Source organism: Equus asinus, chromosome 3, assembly GCF_041296235.1.
Source record: "Equus asinus isolate D_3611 breed Donkey chromosome 3, EquAss-T2T_v2, whole genome shotgun sequence".
NCBI lineage: Eukaryota > Metazoa > Chordata > Mammalia > Perissodactyla > Equidae > Equus > Equus asinus.
The window spans coordinates 80,165,934-80,186,126 of NC_091792.1; the positions used below are offsets into that span (position 1 = coordinate 80,165,934).

At 41.0% G+C, this 20,193-nt stretch overlaps 1 long non-coding RNA gene across 1 annotated transcript; it reads right to left on the reverse strand.

Annotated features, from left to right (window-relative positions):
- Nucleotides 1–6,332: 6,332 nt before the first annotated feature.
- LOC139044978 (uncharacterized) lies at nt 6,333–8,280 on the reverse strand. The gene is made up of 4 exons (XR_011502465.1): nt 8,232–8,280; nt 7,365–7,433; nt 7,113–7,222; nt 6,333–6,778 (listed from the first exon to the last, which is right to left on the reverse strand). It is a non-coding gene; the product is annotated as an uncharacterized lncRNA (long non-coding RNA).
- Between the last annotated feature and the right edge of the window lie 11,913 nt (nt 8,281–20,193).

Below are 20,193 nucleotides of genomic sequence, written 5' to 3' on the forward strand. Positions count from 1 at the left end.
AACTATTAGAGCAATTATTAAGAGAATGAAGGAGAAAAATTAGTTCCCTACAGGGAGGATTTTGTTATAAAGATGGAAAAGAACCATCCAGAAAGAGGAGAAAGAGTTGATAGGATTCAGAAAGAGGGAGAGGAGCAGGCAGGACAGGGCCATATAACAGTGATAATAGTTAAAATTTATTGAGCAATCATTTTTTGCCAATTGTTCTAACATATAACCTCATTTAATTTTCACATTCATACCATGAGGTGGTTATTGTTACCCCATTTTCTCTGAACAAACTGGTGTGCAGAGAGTTTTCTCAAGCACACAAAGATAGTAATTGGCTAAAGTGGGCTTGCAATCCCTGTGTGTCTCATTCAAAAAAAACGACAGTAATCACTCTATTCTGCTGTGCCAGAGGTGGGAACATATGACGAGACAACTGGTACCAAGTCCACTTAGAATCAGTTACAAGAGCGTGAAAGGTAAGGTTGAGCATACAGGCTGGACCAGCCTGTCAAGATGAGTTTTCACCTGTAATCACGGCCCTCAGAGTCTCCGCAGGTAGAGACCATCCCTCTCCCTCGACTCTGTCTAGTTGAACAAATGTTCACCCCATGTTCCATGAACCAGGCACTTCATTAGGACCCTGCGTATAAACTTGCATACTGTAATGAGGGAGAAGGACTCAGTCGCAGATATAAGTTGAAGCTGCGGCTCTTGGAGTAGCAAAGACATGCAATGTGAGAGATTCTGAGGCCAGAGCTAAGCTATTGGTGGTCGGGATGAAATGGGGGGAATCAGGCTGAGGAAAATTCAGGAGACCTTAGGTAATTGGATATTTCATGAGGGAGAAAAAATATTCAAGAATGAAATAGATGTTTTTAGCTTGGGGTGCCTAAATGTATGGTGGTGTTGCCCAAAACAATAGGAAATATAGGCAGAGAAGCACGTTTTGGGGTTGAGTTTATTTCTGGACAATGTCAAATATATGTCCAGGCACAGCCAGGTGGAGAGGTGCAGCAAGAGGTCCGACATGAGCTTGCCTCTGGACGGACTCCTGAGGAGTTAGCAGCCTGTGACATGACCACAGGTAAGCCCACACCCTCCAAAGCTCTGACTGAAACACCCACACATAACCACACAACTTCTCTGCCTCGTGTAAGAGAGGCATGAGGAAGCTGTAGAGATTCAGTGAGGGGCTCACTCCCTACTTGTTTCAGACAAAGCCAATGCACCATATTTAAATTATTCCTGCTGTCAGCCTCTACATTTTAAGTGACGTAATTCCCAGACCAACTATCATACACTTAAGTTTACAGTTCCATTGACAGTGACAAATTGAAAAGATGATCCTGGATATCTTGATCCAGAATCAACTGCTTTTTTAAATACTGAACCAGCATTACTTGAGTATTAATTATGGAAAAGATAAAGGAAAATTTACATTGGTTTTGTGACTATAATTATGATAAACACTTTCCTACAGTGTTATTTAATCATCACTCTAAATCTTTCAAGGTGGGCATTAGCATCACCGCTTTATAAGTAAGCAAACTGAAGTTAAAGGAAATTACTTAACTTTCTAAAAGTTGCAATGTGTGGGCAAGATACTTAAAATAATATTAATAAAAGAATTTATAGTTTTAGAGTTCTTCAACTTTAAAAAAATGGGGCTCAATGTTTGTATCTCATAGAGTACTATTTACCGTATAACTTCTTCATACCTCTTTTCCTTAACTGAGATGTCACTCTCCCATCAGCTGTTTTCCTTCCCTCTCTTCCTCTCTTCCTCTCTATATGTGCATCGCTGCCTTTTATAGTGCCTTCAGAATTCCTTGACTTTTTCAAATACAGGACATTTCAATTCTGCCTCTCTTTAGGTCTTCATTCCTTCGGTCACTGGGAGTTTCTGCTGGAGGCCCAACAGAGATGGCATCACTCCCTAAATGAGTCACCCAGCTCTCCATGCCCTGGACACCTCAGATCTTATGGCCTGTCTCTTTAAATACATTCATCTAATTTATTACTTTCTTCGTCCTTTGTCATTTCACCACACACATATAAAAAGTCATCACAGCTGTGTCAACCCAGCAGCTCACTTTCCTCGTTTCTGAATGACAGTTGTTTGAGTACTACTGAAGAGAATTATATGACCCTGCAGATTGGTTCCCTTACAAATTCACCATTTCCAATATAAAACAGGACCTGAGGCTCCTTAGAAAAGTCTTCTGTGTGCCCTCATTTACCACATTTATTCCCCTCAACATCTGTTTTCCATTTGCTCTTTACGCCTTCCAACCTTTTACTTTTACCTTCAGTCTCAGCAGACAATCTCAACACCTACTTCACAGAGAAAACAATGACGTCCTACAGTATCTACTTCTTCCTCCATCTGGCTTTCCTACAACCTGCTTACGTCATCACCCTTCCTTTAGACCACTTCCCTCACGTGCTATGAAATGGGTTCTCTCCTATTGATGGCTAAACCCTCCATTGGGCACGGAATAGCGTCTCCGTCTCCACAACTTAAATCTCTAGATTTCTCCGTCTCTCTCACATTCCTTCAAAATCACACTTTTCAAAAAAGTACTCTAGACTTTGATTTCTAGTTTCTAACTCCTCAGACTCCTCAAACTGTTGCAATCTAGCTTCACTCCTCACCACAACAAACCAAAGCATCTTCATGATGAATTCTTGTTTCTCAGTACAATTGGATATGGTATGGCTTACGCCACCAGCTTCAGTTACAATGTAGTTACCTTTTTCCCCCTAAAAATTGGTAAATCCAATATTGCTCTTTGTAAAAAATCTCAAAGTCAGGGGTAAGAGTACCAAGCCCAGGCAATAAAAATGCTTCCCAGAATCCAGCTGAGTCTGTCTTGGAGAACCAGGTGGCTTTTTTCCTTCTTTAGGCTAGTCATGCACTATTCTACTTGACCTGATGCGTTAAGGAGCAACAAGAAGGGTTTGCTATAGAAGAAACTTTTTCTTTTCTAGCTAGGTAGAAATTAAGGCCTATATGATTAACCATGACAACTCTGAGTAATAAATTTAAATTTAAAATGATTTTTGGGCTTCTAGACAGAATCTGTGGCCTTTATTATGTCTTCCAGGGTCCGAATACTTTTTCCAATTGTATTATCCTACAGTATGCTTAAAGAGGGCATCCGTTATCCCTCCTAGGAGTTTTCCTAAGTAACCTGTGTTTGCTTCTTTGGAGAGGTTTCTGAGGATTCTTTTCAGGGAAACACAATCCACTGGAAGTTGGCAATTATAAACATCTGAAGGTCTCTAACAGCGGTCTTGAATGCACAGGATAAGTCAGTGTGAAAGGTGAGAGTAAGTTTGATGTCCACACATGAAGGAGTGATCTAGTGGGACACAGACTGTATGGGGACTAATAATATCATTTCACACAAAAAGTAAATCAATTTTTGTCTCTCAAGATGGGAACATTCCTTGAGTAGAGTTAGAGAGCTCCACAAAACAGGTGGTAGCCTCTCTCGAGAGAAGAAATTGGCTCTCACAGAGAGAATGACCCCATTATGACTAAATTAGACCCCATTGCTGGAGCGCTTGGTTCACTGAGAGGGTTGTAAGAACCTTAGCGGAAGCATCGGCTGACAGGAGGTCAAAGTCTAATCTTTATCAGATTGAAGTTTGTGATATATGAGGTAAACAGGAGAACCAAGAGATACTTAGAGAAGTGAATCAACTTCTGAAGTGTTTAAAAGAATGGTTGTTAAATTTTGACAGTAATCAGTTACAGCAGTGCAGTAGCTATTGTCTGAGAAAAATATACCAGAGTTTCGGTTTTGCTTAAGTAGCAGAAGAGCGCGGTCAAAAGTAACAGGATAAAGAAAAAGGAGATCGTTTTGAGAACCTTTAGTTAGTTCACGGAGGATGACAAAAACAAACATAAGCCAGATAAGTGGTAAAGGGGAATAAATGCTGAAAAATCAGAAAATTAATTTTATTCCATCGTCTTGAGCAGAAGCTGTTTACTTCCGTAGTCAGTAGTTTGTTCTGCCATTTGGCAGAAATTGTTCAATTATACAGTCAGCAGCTTCAGGAGAATTCTTAAAACTCATCAATTTAAGGTCTCCTGCTGGAATGGATGTCCAGTAGTCAGTAGGAATTGCTGCATATTTTTTAATTTGGGAAACATGAACCCAAAGATCAACACCTTGGAGCTGTGTCAGTTGCTAACAGTACCTTATAGGTGTCTTTCTATTGAGGCTCAAGGATGGTTTTTCCTGATGCCTTTTTCAGAAGCCCATATCTGCGGGTTTCAGATCACGCAAAGGCTGCTTAGGTGGGATTTTGGAAACACACATTTCATCTGTTGTGATAAAGCTGGCGGTATCACTTGAGTCTTCTGCAATAGTCAGTCCTATCAACGTGTGACAGCATAGACTAAGATTGTAAGTAATTCTCAAATGCATAAGGCAGGCCTGTTGTTAATTCAAAAGGAGATAACGTGTGGATACTAGAAATGCTTGATCTTGTTGTCATCAAGGCCACTGGTAGTACTGACAGTTTAAGTTCCTGAGAGCTTTGTTAATTATGGTTTTAGAAATCCCTTTGCTTTTTTTATCTTTCCTGAAGTTTGAGATGATAAGGATTGTAGAGATTCTGAGTAATTATTATTTACAAAGCTCTTAAATAATGATGACAATGAAATGTGTGTCCCTATTGCTGGAGAGAGAAGTTGGAATTCCTCAAGTTCAGAGTACAAAATCATGTGTTGTTTTTCTCTGTCATTACAGCCAGAGCTCTCCATCAAAGTGAAGCCTCAATCTACCTGAAGAATAAGTAATAATAACTGGAAGTTAGTCATAGGGCATTTGGAGATATTCTAAAGTGTCGTAAGGCTCACATTCCTGACCATGTCCTGTCTACAGGCTCACCAGGATTGTGTTATCAGCAGGTAGAACACGCCTTGGAAACACACTCAACAGTGGCCTTAAAAATTCACCAAGTTGATTCAGTATCATGGCTAATTTGTTTCTGCTATTGTGGTTAATATCATGAAGCATTCTTGGTACATTCTACATTATCAAGACAATTTCAATTAGTCCATGACAATTAGCAAAGAAGCTCCAGTTCCTTTAAGTTGTGGTCCATCTCTTAGGGGTTCCTGTAGCAATTGGGAAATCTCTATAACCCAAGCATCTCAAAGTCATGGACTAACCCAAAACGATTTATCTCCTATCAATATAAATATTTAGTCTTTTACTTTTTTTCAGAAGGCAGTTCTGAGCAATAGCAACTAATTTAACCATCTGAATTAAGTTTAAATTTTAAGGATAAATCCATGTCTGTTATAGCATAACCTACTTGGAAATTTTTAATTTTTTTCTTTTGAAGAATGAAGTATCCACAAACATAAGTAAATCAGGACTATCATGGGAGTCTCTGTCTAGGAGGTCTGTACGGAGCGTGGAGCATTCCCTTAGAGAGATTCAATGCTCAGGGAATTCTCCTTCTTCCAGTAAAGGAAAGAGGTGGCTGTGTTCAGAGCATTGCAGTGATGGAGGGTTACATGGCAATGGGAAAAGCAACACTATTTCAGAGTCCGACAACTGGTTGAAAAGTGTGAAGGCTATTTTGTCAATAGTGCAATAGAGGAATTTGTATAACATGAGAAATCATTAAGCTTACTTGGCACTTGAAAACTAAATCAACTCAAGTTTTCACAAGTTTTTCTATTGCTATACTGCTCTTAATCAAGGGGATGTGTCTTGGCTATTGAATCTAAAGAAAGACTGAAACAAGCCACGGGCCTCTGACGATTTATGCGTCATTGAGTCGCACCACTAATACCTGTCCAGACTTTAAATGAACAACAAAAAAAAGAGTTTTATGAATATAGAATCCTGAAAACAAATTGCTTTAGTGACAGTTATTGTACCATCTTTGAGCTGAAACAGGAATACATTTTTTTTGTTTTGAAAAATTTCAATTATAAAAAGATCACTTACATTCATGTTTACTAGCAAGACAAGCTTTCCATGATTTTTTGGTTCTTTTTTTTAAATATGTATTAAGTTTGGTGGACAAAAGCTTTCACAAGGGTTCTGAATTAATTACAATTTGCATAATTTTTAAACAAACAATTATTCCTGCGGTCCTTTCTTTTATAGGGTGGAGAAGGAAACCATTGTGTTACTTAAAGGTCATTTTGGGAAACCCAAAGACAGTATAGGCATAAAAGACATCTTAGTAGACTTTTTTTTTAATATTTTTATCTTAATTTTATTTCACTTTTATCAAATATTTCAGAATATTTTACTTAACGGTTGTTGATAATTCTTACTTCTTAGGACTTTGTTGGGATATGATGATTAAGGCAAATCAGAGGCAGTACAGAGTCGGAGTTGTGAGGGTGGGCCTGGCGGGGGGAGCAGGACTAGCTCCTGAGACAGCCGCCTGTGATGTGAAAACTGAAAGCTTACTTCAGAGGAGGGCTGATGGAGGGAGGGCGCCCTTCCCCCCACCTCAAGGGAATTTCAGGGGAGCTGGAGATGAAAGAGGTCAACCTTGGCTCACATTTTCCCAAATGTCGTCAACCCAGATCTCGGGGCCCATCTTCTTTCCAGCGGTGCCCCTGCTTTAGAAGGGGAGATCCGGAAGACAGAACATTTCACTGGGGCTGAGGCTCTGTGGTCCTTACACTGATGCATTCAGACATCAACCTCAGGAGAGGACAGCCTTCAAAGCTGCTGGGGAGCCTTCCAATCCCATCTTCTTAATTATGTGTTTATGCTTCTTAATTTCTATTTACACTCTCCTAGGCCAAAGAGAAGAAGGAATGATTCCACGTCCTTATAATCTCTATTCTTTACAAAGCTGCCAAATTCCTCTGCTAATCCCTCCATGTCTTGCCCCTCGCTGTACCTTATCTTATGCTATCGAGCATGACAATGTGAGAAAGAGAGATTCTTCCACATGCCGTGGATTACCCATGTCCCTTCCATCCTGGCAAGGAGGTTGTCCCTGATCTCCACTAAATGTAAACCACCCAACTCCAGACACTCATCCTTAAGGAGCATTTTGGGGGGACACTTTTGGTATGAATGATTATATCAGTCAGGTTCCTAACAGGAAGCAGTTGGCACACTCACGTTAGAATAACTGGAGGAGTGTTTCTTCGCAAAGATGTTGCAAGATTTAGTGGCAGCATAAGGGATAGTGAGGATCTTGGGGCTAATGAGAGCTCTTGTCATCCCTCAGCCTGAAAAGATGAGAAGAAGGAACAGTTACCAAAACCTGGAAGGAGTATGTTGGGAGAGGAGGCTAATTTGAAAGCACCTACAGTCAAGAGATGCAGACTTCCCGCAGTAACCTTGAAGGAGGGGAGGCAAGAGAATAATTACCTTAACCTGCTTCTTCTCTCCACTCCCATCTCCTGTCGGTACCCCTCATTGGCCAAACCCAGCTGGAAGCTAGAAGACAAGGATGATCACTAATGGAGTTCATTCAAGTCAGCCTCCTGGGGCAGAAAGCAGGGAAGGAAAGATGAAGACAAGATCTGGAGAGGAAAATAGATGAGGTCTGGCTCACTTGTGTGTGGACATTCCACCCTGCTCCTATTTCAGCTCTGCTGGCAGCTAGAATCATTGCTGGTAGCTTCCATGAAATCCTACACTTCCAGATTTCCTGAAAGGGCCTTTTCTGATCTTTGCTTTTGCAGCTCTTCTAATAGTTATCTAAGCCTCAAATTCTTTATATTATTTTCTTTCCACTAAATATACCTAGAGTGGTTTCTGCTTTCCCAACCAAACTTGACTGATCCAAGAACATTTCCTCCCTTAAAAGGGGCTCTATAGCCAAAAAGTAAGCCCTCAGAGGGAAACAAATCCAACACTTTTCTCGCCAATTCCTCTGGTCAGAGAGATGATGAGAGCTAACAGAGAGAGGATATCTTTTTTCTTTTGTTTCCTTAGAGCCCCATGATATTGAATGAAAGTTCATGAGAAGTCCAAAATAATAAATTCAGCCGTATTTAAGAGCATAGCATTTTAAAATCAATCCATTTAAATGTGTGTATATAACACTAGAGGCTTGTTAAGGCTAAATTCCTGTGAAAGAGTGTTACTTTTTAGCTCTTTCTCTCTCTAGGCACCAAAATCTAGACTGCAGCAAGGATACAGAAATCAGCTAGAATGGCTCTTCCAGGCCTGGAGAGGGTTATTGATTCAAGACAGATGAAACATAAAGACTGAAAATAAATGAACACATACCTTAGAAGAAGAACCATCTGTAGGTCACTCTGTAGTTAATTTTGTCATAAATCTGGACAACAAATAAGGACAAATCTTATATTAATTTTTAGGAAAATTTTGAATACCTTCAATCCTGTCTCTAGTTTAGTCCATGCTGTTTTTCCTCCTAAATCCGATGACACTTTTGTTTGCCACACATTTCTTTTCTCTTAAGGCTTCATGCTTCAAGGTTCATACTTCACACCTTGCTTTCAGGCCTGGCACATGTACTTACTCAAAGGTTACTTTAACTACAGCCTTTGTCAATGGTTAGCCAGGGGCGATGAGAGCAGCCGAAACTCTTGAGCATTTAATGCCTGGCATCCCAAAAAGCACTCTCCATGCTCTGCCTTACTCAACTCTCACAACAACTGGATGAGCTAGGTTATTATCTTCTTCTTATTTCCAGTTTATAGAAGAGGAAATGAAGGCTTAGGTTTCCTGCCTACATCCACAAGTTGGAATGTAAGTGCAAGTCTGCCTAATCTTAAAATGGTTCTTAAGTCTTACATTGTGCCTCTTCTTTTAAGAAAATCTGCAGCCTACGCTGGGAAAGGTTTTTTCTCTTGGTTTCTAAAGTGGAGTTGTGCTTTGTGTCTCTCTCCCCACTGCGAGCTGATGATTCTGTTTCCCACGTCGTCTCTGCTGTGTTATTCTATCCCCACCATAGTGAGGGAAGGGGTTATGTTTCACCCATTTTGTCGGGAAGAATAATTTACTGATTGGGGCAAAAGCTGCAAGTATGTTCTCATGTCAGGAGACATGTGGATGCACTGCTACTTCCTGTGTAGCAAGGAAAACTTCGCCACAGACAGGACTACTTCCTGTCCTTTTCTGTGGGACCATGAGTTGAGTTTTCATCATCTAGTAACATCTTTTCTTACATAATCCAGAGCCATATCCTATTTGTGTGGGCCCTGTGAGTCCACAGATAGCACTATCATTGACTTAGGGCTTAAATGACTCAAGGCTTGCTGCTCCCACCTTACCATATTCATTTCTAGCAACCATTCCCATCCTCAGCACTTGTTTTCTAGGACGGGAACAATCTCACATTTATCTATTGTTTTTCCCTTATTCACCACAAAGAGTAGCTATGAACTAAAATAAAAATAAAGAAAATCCAGATATGAATACATCTATTTTAACAACTAAAAATGTTTTCTCTGGATTGCTCCTTTGATCCAAAGATCTTTAAAGTGTTTAAAAAGACAATTAACTAAACTTCACTATAGGCTTACATAGCTTACTAGCAGCTCTAAAGCACCTTCTTCTCACAAGTTTTTGAAACACTCAAAGAGAGCTTTAATCCCACTGAAAACCAAAGAAAAATAGGCTGTACTATCACGCCCCTTATTGGCAGAGGTGAAAATCAATGTACTCTGGAGTGTACCTGAAACGTGCCTCACTGACTATCTGACACCTTCTAAAGACCAAGAGTCAGGGCCTCCCTTCCCAGCCACCAGCAGCTCAGAGAGTGCCACTCCACCAGGCGCCTCTTTTGTCTTTGGTTAACAAGCTTAAAGAAGAGTTTGACCAAGATCTCCTGTAACTGAGTCAAAATCCTCTGCAGGTATCAGAGAGTGATGAGAAGTTCAAATTCAGGTTGAAATCACCCTGGTTAGACACAATCTGTTAAGTTCTTGGTCTGGGTTTAATTCACTCAGTCTTGGTAAAGAGATTTAGCATATCCTGTTTGGAGAAGTCTGGTATTGCTGTCTGCAATACCACTGCTTTCCTTGGGTATTTTTCCAGGCTGTTCCATGAGCCGGTGAAGGTATAGATGGGAATATCCTCCTTGGAGGGGGACTGCTTTCTCATGCAAGTAGGGAGAATGAAATAAAGACTCAGCACTTGTGCAAGTTTCTCAGGTTCCTTACCTGATTCCATTGAAAGCTCAGATTCCTGTACTACATTTTTAAACACAATGGCCTTAATTTCATACTTATTTAACAGCTAGTGCATAAACTCTAAATACATTATGGACAGGACAATAAGTCCTTACACTCAGGGAATTACTACATATACACTCATACTCTTTTCCAAAGTAATCTAAAAGGAAACTTTCCCAGTAACAAACAAATTGTACTAGTAATGAGCTGAGCAGCTTTATGGCTTATTGGTTATATTCTTGGTAATATCTCTGATCATTTCAAATACCCACACACAAAATGAGTTTTCAAAACGGAAATAGCACTGAACATTATGGTAATGGGTTCAAGAATTGGAAGCCAGATTTATGTAACAAAAAGGGTAATTTCCATTTGATTTAAACCTCCACATTTAATGAAAGGATGTTCTTAAAGAAATTACTACAATATCAAAAGTTACTAATCAATTATGCAAAAATTTGTTCCCAAAGGTGATTAAAATCTGCTACAACTGCTTAATTCAGATGTCTAACTGACAAATTGAAGCTAATTGGAAATATCAAATTTTAAAAATTAAACTAGTATATTCCAGATGGCCTGGTTAAGAGAAAAGCTATGTTAGAAATAGAAAAGCAATGTCAAATAGCACGTATTGTTTGAAAGGTGAACCTTTGAAAAACTCACTATTTATAATAACTTTTTTTGAGAAAATACCATTGCATTAGAAATAGAGTGAGTCATATCTTGATAATCAGTACTATGGAAAAGCTAAGTAGACAATTTAAATGTCCTTATATTTGATCATGCATTATGCTTTGTACTTTCACTTGATATGGATTTAACTTCTGAGAATTCACAATATGGTAAAATAATTTACATACTAGTATTTCAGAGTTTTTGATAAGTCAGATCTGAGTTTGGATGAAGTATATCTTTCTTCTACCTATATAAAGAGAAATTTATTAAGCAAATTAAAGTCAAAAATAAGATTATAGAGGAATGCACAACATCCTAAATGCATTGTCTTTAAGTGTTTTATAATTACATTTACCTATGAGTAACTTATCAAATGCTCAGCATTTTATATGCATTATCTCATTAAATCTCAAAGCCTATGAAGAATATCCAATTAGTAGTATGCTCATTTCATAGATGAGGAAACTGAAGTGTGAGAAGGCAAAGTTTCCCCAGGCCATTCAGTCAGCAGACAATGGAGTTTGAGTTTGGAGACTGTTAGACTGCAGACCCCTCGCTTGCACCAGCCTCCTCTTTGCCAGCAGACTCCGGAAAACAAGCACTGGTAGTATGTGAATGTGAGTGGAGGCGGGACTAGCGATAAGGCCCCTCTGGCTCCTTCCCTCTTTACTCTCATACTGTTACAGCCTATACAAACTACCGGAGTACCTGCCCAACCTGCTGGCGGTGCCAAAAGAATGTCTTTCCAGTAAAAACGTTCATTCATTTATTGAACTCCCACTCTGTGCCAGGCATGGCTCTCCATGTTTGGGATACACCAATGAACAAAACAGGTAAAGGTACATTTCTAGCAGGGAGAGACAGACAATAAACTATTAAAATAATAAATAAGTATATTGTATAGCAATTTAGAAGCTAATGATTATCAGAGGAAAAAGAGAATGGTAAAGAGGATAAGGGAGTGCATGGCAGAGCGGGCCATGCTTTCAATAAGATGAACGGGTTGGGATTTTTTTAAGCTTATGTTTGACGAAATGATTAAAGGAATAATAGAGTTAGCAAACAGAGATATCTGGCAAGAGAAATGCCAGTGCAAGGGCATTGCTGTTGAATCTTGCCTGCCAGCTCAAGGAACAAGGAGGAAGCAAGTATGATATGGGTGGAGGGGTGGGTGGGGCAGGAAGAAAAGTGGGAGGCCATAGCTGGTGATGGGCCTAGCGGTCTTTCCAGGCCTTGTAGGCTAAGGCTTGGATTTTGGTTTCTTCTCTAAGCAAAGTGAGGAGACATTGCAGAATTTTGAGCAAAGGCGTGACCTTATTTTTAAAAGATTGCTATGGATGCTGGGTTGAAAAGAGGTGATAGAGAGCAAGGGAAGAAACAGAGGAAGAGGTGCAGAAATCCAGGCAAGAAGCGATAGTGGTAGGGACCACAGTGGTAGCAGAGACAGTAGTGAGAAATGGCCGGGCTCTGCATTAATTTTGAGGATAAGTTCCAACTATTCATAATAATTGGATGCATGTTGGGAGGGAGAAAAGTAAATCCAAAAGGAAGCCAAAAAGCAGCTTAAAAAGGAAAGGAATTCTGGCATGTGCTACAACATGAATGAACCTGATACTAAGGGAAATAAGCCAGTCACGAAAAGAATATTCTGTGATTCCAACTATCTGAGGTACCCGCAGTGGTCAAATTCACAGACACAGAAAGCAGAATGGTGGTTGCCATGGCTGGGGGAGGGGGAAACAGGGACTTGTTGCTTAAGGGATAAAATGCAGTTTCAGTTTTGCAAGACGAAGAGAGCTCTGGAGATTGGTTGCACAATGTACCTAACACTACTGAACGGTACGCTTAAAAATGGTTAAGATGGTAGATTTCATGATATGTGTATTTTACCACAATTAAGAACTGTTTAAAAAATTTATAAAGGAAGAAAACTCTAAGTCAAAGATGACCCCAGGTATTTTAGCCTGGGCCAATCAAGGAATGGAGTTTCCAGCCTTGGCTAAAACCCAACCCAGGTGTTAGTACTTATTCCCTCTAAGAAATCCTTATAAAAATCAGACCACAGTTCTTTACAGGCCAAAAAATGTTGGTTCTCCATTAAAGTTGTAGTACTGTTACTTACAGTAAAATTCTTCTCTTAGAAGAGAGTTTAACATATGTTCTTTCTGGGAGCTCCTCCTCAGTGCTCCTGCTCGTATCATGCTTCGTTGAATTCTACATGCAAACAGTGAGGAAGTATATGCTCCCGTCTTAACCATGCTAGTTCAAGATTGGCTTAACTATGCAATTCTTAGTTCCTATAAATGCATAACAGCAGCCACTATGCTTTATTTCTACATTTTGATTGCTTTTTAACACGGTGGGTCATTACCTTATATTGCTAACAATTACTTGTAATGTGCATTTGCTTACACTGCGTCTTCTGCCCATTATAGTGACTCTTGACAACTTTTATGAGAAAATCCCCTTAACGTTATTACTTCCAAAAACTGAACACTTTATCAAGTAACTAGCCTTTTGGTATTGCTCTCTCCATTTTTCTCCACTGTTTTTCTCCCACTTGGGACATGTGGCCTTGATATCACACTTGAACCCCACTGCCACTTTACTTTCCTGTGTGAATCACTGTGGCTTGAGCTATAGTCATCTCTCGGTATCCACGGGGGATTGGTTCCAGGAGCCTCTGCAGATACTGAAATCCACAGATGGTCAAATCCCTTATATAAAATGGGGCACTATTTGCCTATAACTTATGTACATCATCTGGTATACTTTAAATCATCTCTAGATTACTTATAATAACTAATTCCATGTAAATGCTGTTGACTTTAAACAAATAGCCAGGTATTTCTCCAGCAAAATGGCTTTATTTAGGATCAGCAAGGAATTGCAATGCAGGGCCTGGAACCATGGAGAGCCATGTGCAAGCCCCCAGTAGCAAAGAGAAGAGAAATTCTGTAACAGAGGGGAAGAGGCAATTGGGAGGGCTATTGTAATGAAGACTCTGTAGGGGGAAACTGGGGGCTTGAAGTGTGGTGGCTTTTCATCAGCTGAGTTGTGACAGTCTCTGATTGACTGAGCTTCCTGCTGGTCAACAAGAGGAAGTCTTTCTTCTTTTTGGGCTCTGCTATCAACTTAGGGGAGGAGAGCTCTAACTTTTGGCCTCCCAACTCCATTTTAATAAGGTTTCTTTTTATTGATTTCCACATTTTCCTCTTTCGATTGAGATCTTTCTCTGAAAGCATCGTTGATCAAGAGTCAGGTTTTTCCAGTTTCATCAGCCTTTTGACCCTGGATGCCAGAAGGATTTTTCCTGGGTGTCATGTCCCATGTTGGAGGAAAAGTGCACAGACTGAAAACCTATGGAGGTCACATCTGAGTAAAAAGGAAGGTAGGAAGGAGAACTTTCAGGCATTTTTCTTTTCTAAAGTCCGCATGTCATCAAGATCATAGGCATGGGAGATCTTCTGAAGTGTTATCACATCATCAAAGGTTTGGCAAACGCCCAACAGGCCTGGTCCAAACAGCTTGGGGAAGCTGTCTCATCAGATGTCATCTACTTCAATCTGGGAAGTCTTTACTTTCAGGTCATCAGATGATGTGCAGGTCCAGTCAGGGTTTGGTGCTGTCTGTAGGTGCGTCAAGTGAATCCAAGAGTGTAGGCCCTGCAGTTTGGCAGCACAAGGGTTGGTTAATAGTATCTGATGGGGGTCTTTCCAGCGAGGTTCAAGAGAGTCCTTTCTGGAGGGTCTCTTCCAATAGACAGCATCTCCAGGTTGCAAAGTGTGATGCTAAGGTCTTCATCTCCCTGGAGTGCATTGTGAAAGACTGCTCCACCAGAGCATGGTTACTTTAATAGAAGCAATTAGGCCTTTTCAGTACTGGAGTAGATCTCCTTTATCAGCTGTGGGTCCAAAGAGGCAGAAGCCAAGTGCATCAGCCATCCTGTGACTGTCTCAAAAGCGATAATTTATGAGTTCCAGATGGGGTGGACCTGAGATTTAGAAGGACCAATGGCAATGCTTTTGGTCAAGATGTGTGGAGGGTCTCTACAAATTTTGCAAATTGAGTCTTAATAATGTGGTTAGTGCATTTGACTAAACCAGAGGATTGAGGGTGGTAAGTGCAGTGAAAGTGTAAAACTGGCCAAACAGTGCAGACTTGTTGAACTGCCTGACCAGTAAAATGGGTTCCTCAATCACCGTGAAGCTCGAGAGGAGCTCCCGAGGTGGGATAATCCTTTCCAAAAGGTCTTTAGCCACAGAAGAGACAGTAGGCTGTCTGCAAAGGAAGGCTTCAGTCCAGTGAGAAAACACACAGACCACAACTAAAACATACTTATCTCCATGAGACGGGGAAGCTGTATGAAATCCATTCGCCAAACTTCAAATGGTCCATTAGGCAGTTTAAAATGTCCGGGAGAAGTACAAACAGGCTTCCTTTGGGTTGTATTTTGGACAAGTGGGACAAAAGAAGCAGTCACTTTCTGAGGCCTTGTTAATATTTCCCCACCAATATTGACTCATGAGTGCTATCGTTTTGTCAGTAGACCAACGGTTAAACGCATGTACACTGGTTAGCAGTGGGAATTTTAGAGCCTCCGATAGGAAGGAGTTGTTATTTGGTCTGAACCGGAGCTTTCTCTTTTTATCAAACCAACAATTGTTGAATTTCCAATCTTGTTTTTCCTTCCCTGAGGCCACTTTCTGGGCTTCTCTAGTCAGTTTTTCTGTGTTATCATTTGGCGAAATATCCCTTTGGACCATGACAGAGGTTTGGCTGCTGTTGGTACTTTTAAGGTCTGCATTCCATGTGGAAATGTCAGCAAGGTGATTTCTTCAGCTTCTTGAGAGTCAAGTTTAGAATGCCCCAAGATCTTAATAACAGGTAAAGTGACAGGTAAAAGTATAGTATCCAATAATTCCTGAACATAGAGGCCATCCTTAATTTTATTTCTGTTCTAAGTAAGGAAGCCTCATTGTTTCCACACATCCCCAAATCACAAATTACTCTGCAAGCACATCTACTGCTATTATAAATATTGGCAGTTTTGCCCTTGGCTAAAGTGTAAGCCTGTGTAAGAGCATATAACTCAGCCTGTTGGGCCAAAGTAGCCATAGGTAAAGGCACTCCCTCAAAAATATCAAATGGAGTTGCCATAACACACTCAGCACAGTCTTTGTCATTGTCACCTTTTAAATAAGAACTGTTAATGAACCCGGAGAAGTTGATGTTACCCAAAGGAGTTATCTGCAGATCACAAGGAGTCAGGAGGTGATCCGTCAACATTAAGTAATCATGAGGGACTTTGTCAACAATGGGGAGAGAAGAGTGGCATGGTTAAGGTTATTACAGAGTGAAAAAGTTATGTGAGGAGCAGTTAACAAAAGGATTTCATAGGAGGGGGGCAGCTGGATGAAATACGTTGAGTGTGATGAGAATTCCGGAGGGCTTCTACTGCATGAGCTACAAAGATGCTTAAAGGAGATCCCATAATGATTTCCTCGGTGGCCTTCACCAAAAGGGCAATGATAGTAATGGCTCTAAGGCAAGGAGGTATCCTCATGCCACAGGGTCCAGTGGCTAGCTGTAAAACCCTGTAGGTCGATGGTGGTCCCCATGCTTTTGAGTGAGTACCCCAAGCGCATTCCTTTCCTTTTCATACACAGAAAAGGAAAAAGGAATCTGATAACTGGAGTGTCCAAAGGCAAGTGGGTTCATCAAACTCTCCTTTAAGGCCTTGAAGTCTATTTTGTCCAGTTTTTCCCATAAAATTGAGTCTGGATTGTTATTCTTTAGTAAAACATAAAGACGTTTGGCCATAACAGAGAACTTTGGAATCCAATGACAGCAATAACTGTCGGGGCTGAGAGAATGTCACAGCTGGCGCGTAGTTTTGCATCTTGGGAATCTTAGGGCACCACAAAGCCCAACTGGACCTGGGTGCAGCCCTTGTCTTCATATCAGATGCCCTAAACATCAAATCTGGGTTTGGGCAAATTGCAATTTCTCCTTTGCAACATGATGTCCCTTTAAGGCTAAAAGCTTTAGCAAGTGAAGGCTATCTTTCTGTGAGGAGGCCTGAATGGGGGAGCAAAGAAGCAAATCTTCCACACACGTTGCAACAAAGCAGAGCCTCTAGGGAACTTTATATCAGGTTTCAGGATTTGTGAGAAACAAGGGCTTGCAGTAAAACCCTGAGGCATTTCTGTCCAGGTGAATTGTTTTCCTTCCCAAGAGAAGGTGAAAAGGTATTGACTAGATTCATTAACTGGAATACTAAGAACGCACTGCATAAATCAATTACTGTAAAGAATTTACTGCCAGTGGGAATGGATGTTAGTAGTGTGTGAGGGTTAGGAACACTTGGGTGTCAAGGGATAACAATGTTGTTTATTGCTCGGAGGTCCTGGACAAACCTCCACCCTCCGCCCTTGGAATCTCTCACAGGTAAAGTAGGGGTATGACAGGGACAGTACAAGGGATGATGAGGCCTGAGCCTTGTGATCCTCTATTATGGGCTTCATACCTTGAAGGGCTTCTCTACTTGTAAGGTATTGATCCATTCTGGGGAGAGGTTTTGAGGGACCTGTTTGAATCTTGAGGGGAGATGACTGTGAATTTTACCCATATCAGTTGGAGATTTTGCCCATAACGAGGGTAGTCACTAATTGAATAGGGAAAATGATCAGTGTTTCCAGAATCAACTCTAGTACTGTCAGAGATGGAGCAAATAAAAGAAGTCAAAGCGTCATTTAATTCACCCGGTTGGCTGTTTTGATGGCTACTATCAAATTCTAGAATTATCTCCCCCTTTTGGGAGAAAGAAATTCTGGCATGATACTTTTCCAAGAAGTCTCAGCCTAATAAATGAATAGGGCTGGAGGAAGGAAGGAGAAAAGGGTGTGTGTCTCTCAAAGAACCTAAACAAAAGGGAATAGGTTCAGACAGCAACCTATTGAAGTTATTAGAGATCCCCCGTTGTTTGAACCGTTTTAGCACTCTGAGGCAAGGCTGTTTCACAGGAGTGGGGTTGAGCACGGAGGGGAGGGCCAGGTGCCATTTAGGACAGGAAGAGATTCATCCAAATCTGGAGAAACGCTTCTCCAAGCCAATTAAGAGGACAGATTGGGACACCTCTGAGGTTCCTTGGGGCCCTGTTTTTGAGAATTTGGAGGACATTGGAAAGGCTGGTTAGAGAGCTGAAAGCGCTTGAAGTGTTTAAATTCATAACAATCTCTTTTACAATGTCCTGGCTCTTTGCAATAACAGAAACCAGGAAAATTTTGGTTTCATTTAGGGCCTTCATTTGCTAGAGTTGAAGATTAAGAATTTCAGTGGTCTGTCTTTTTGGTGACTCCTCTAGAGTGTGAGAGAGCTGGTTTGCCAGATTGGCTAACTCTGGAGTGGACATAGTTTCCCATTCCATCCTGGTCCTTTTTCCTAGAAGGGAAGGTCCTGATTCAGCCCATTAGTAAACCTAGAGTTAAAAGCTACCTTGGTGGAATCAACAGCAGAATGAAGACCAGAATTTTCTTTAGAAAACAATCTAAAGTCAATCGTAATAGTCATAAATAGGTTCATCAGGTTTTCATACACAAGCCTGAATTTTGTTCTAATCAACAGGCTTTGGGAAAGCCCCAGGAAATACCCAAGGAAGTCATCTAGCTACTGCCTGAGCCTGATCATACAGCAGGCCAGCAGGTAGTCTCCTGGTTGAAATTCCAGAGACTTTTCAGGATTTTCCAATTAGAGATTTTCACCCAGTGCTGGGCCTGGCCTTCACTGACAAGAATATGAACCAGCTGATATGTCAAAGAAAACATATTGATAAGTTTGAATGACAATATTCAATTCTTCAGCGAACCTGTGAGTATCTTCAATTACTTTGGGAAGATCTTTCACTATGGCTCATGGTTCAGCTTTAGTCCAGGGAGTATAAGAAATTAAGTGTTTAGCCTTTGGATCCTCAGAAGGCTTAATTTTAAAGGGATAGCTTCTGACAGGTTCAGAGGAAGAGGGAAGGAGGAGAGGTTCAGGGAAAGAGGGAAGTTTGGTGAGAGGGTTAGTGTGGGGCAACAGAGTCTGGAGGAGTTGTCAGCGGTATAGACAAGGAGGAAGATGGTACCAGAGGTGGGACCTGAGCACAAAGAGCCAGAGGAGAGGAGTATGAGGCTTTGAAAGCCATTTTGTCTTTCTTTAATCATTTGTTTGCCTCAGTTAATCTTAAAATTTTATTTTGCAAAGAGGACATTTTAGCCTCCTGATAACACTTGGAAGCCTCAAAACACCAGTTGAAATGGGGGCTCCATTCAGCATTGGAAATCACAGAGCTGTGGCTGTCCAGTTCAGTTTTAAGAAAAGTAACTTTGGGAGTTCAAAAGTTCCCCACAATGGCCATTGGTATTCTAAAGTACTTTTGGTTAAGTCGGCCCATTTAGTTAGAAATGTGCCTGAGGAAGGAACACAGTTTTTAAACATAAAATCAGCCAGGGTCCCTGTGTGTGTGGGGGGGGGGGGACCTCAAAATATTTAAATAACTGGAATCCCATTTCTTAGAATTTTTTTTCTCTCAAGCAAAGGAATAATTCTCAAACAGCCTCAACAGCTCAAACAGCCTACAGGCTTAATAGCAGCCAGTTCCAATAGGAACAGTGTGATTTCAGTAAGATGGACCAAAGGTTAAATCAACACGGTTCCAAAGAACAGTCCACTTCTAGAGGAAATTGGACAGGAGGTTATCAACACATTTCCAGTGAAAGAGCCTTCTCCCAAGGGAGTCAGCCCAAAGGCTGGATAAGCACAGTTTCAATTGGAGCAGCCTGCTCCCAAAGTTGTCAGGCCAAAGTGCCAGCTCCATTCCAAGTTGCAATGGTCTGGTTCCAAAGGAATTGGACCAAAGGCTTAGCACAGTTCTGGTAGAAACAGCCTGACTTCAAAACAGTTGGGCTGAAATACCAACCAAATACAAACAAACAAGGCCTTAACCAGAAGAGGAGGAAGTCTTAGAATAGATCTCAAGAAAAGCCTGGACAGACTCAGATGCAAGGAGGGCAGAAGCTCAGATTCAGGAGAAAGACTCACCCTCTCACTCCACGGAGGGCAAGAAAAGCAGCAAGCTGCGTGAGCTCTGTTGTGGGTACCACACCTGTTTACTCATCAGCCTTGGAGTCATCAGAGTCTTCTCCACAAAAGCCACCAATATGTTGACCTTAAACAGATAGACAGCCAGTTATTTCTCCAGCAAAAATGGCTTTATTCAGGAGCAGCAAAGAATTCCAATTTGGGGTCCACAACCCCAGCAAGCCACGTGTTAAGTCCCCTGGCAGCAAAAGGAGGAGAAACTCTTTCATAGAGGGGAAGAGGAAGTTGGG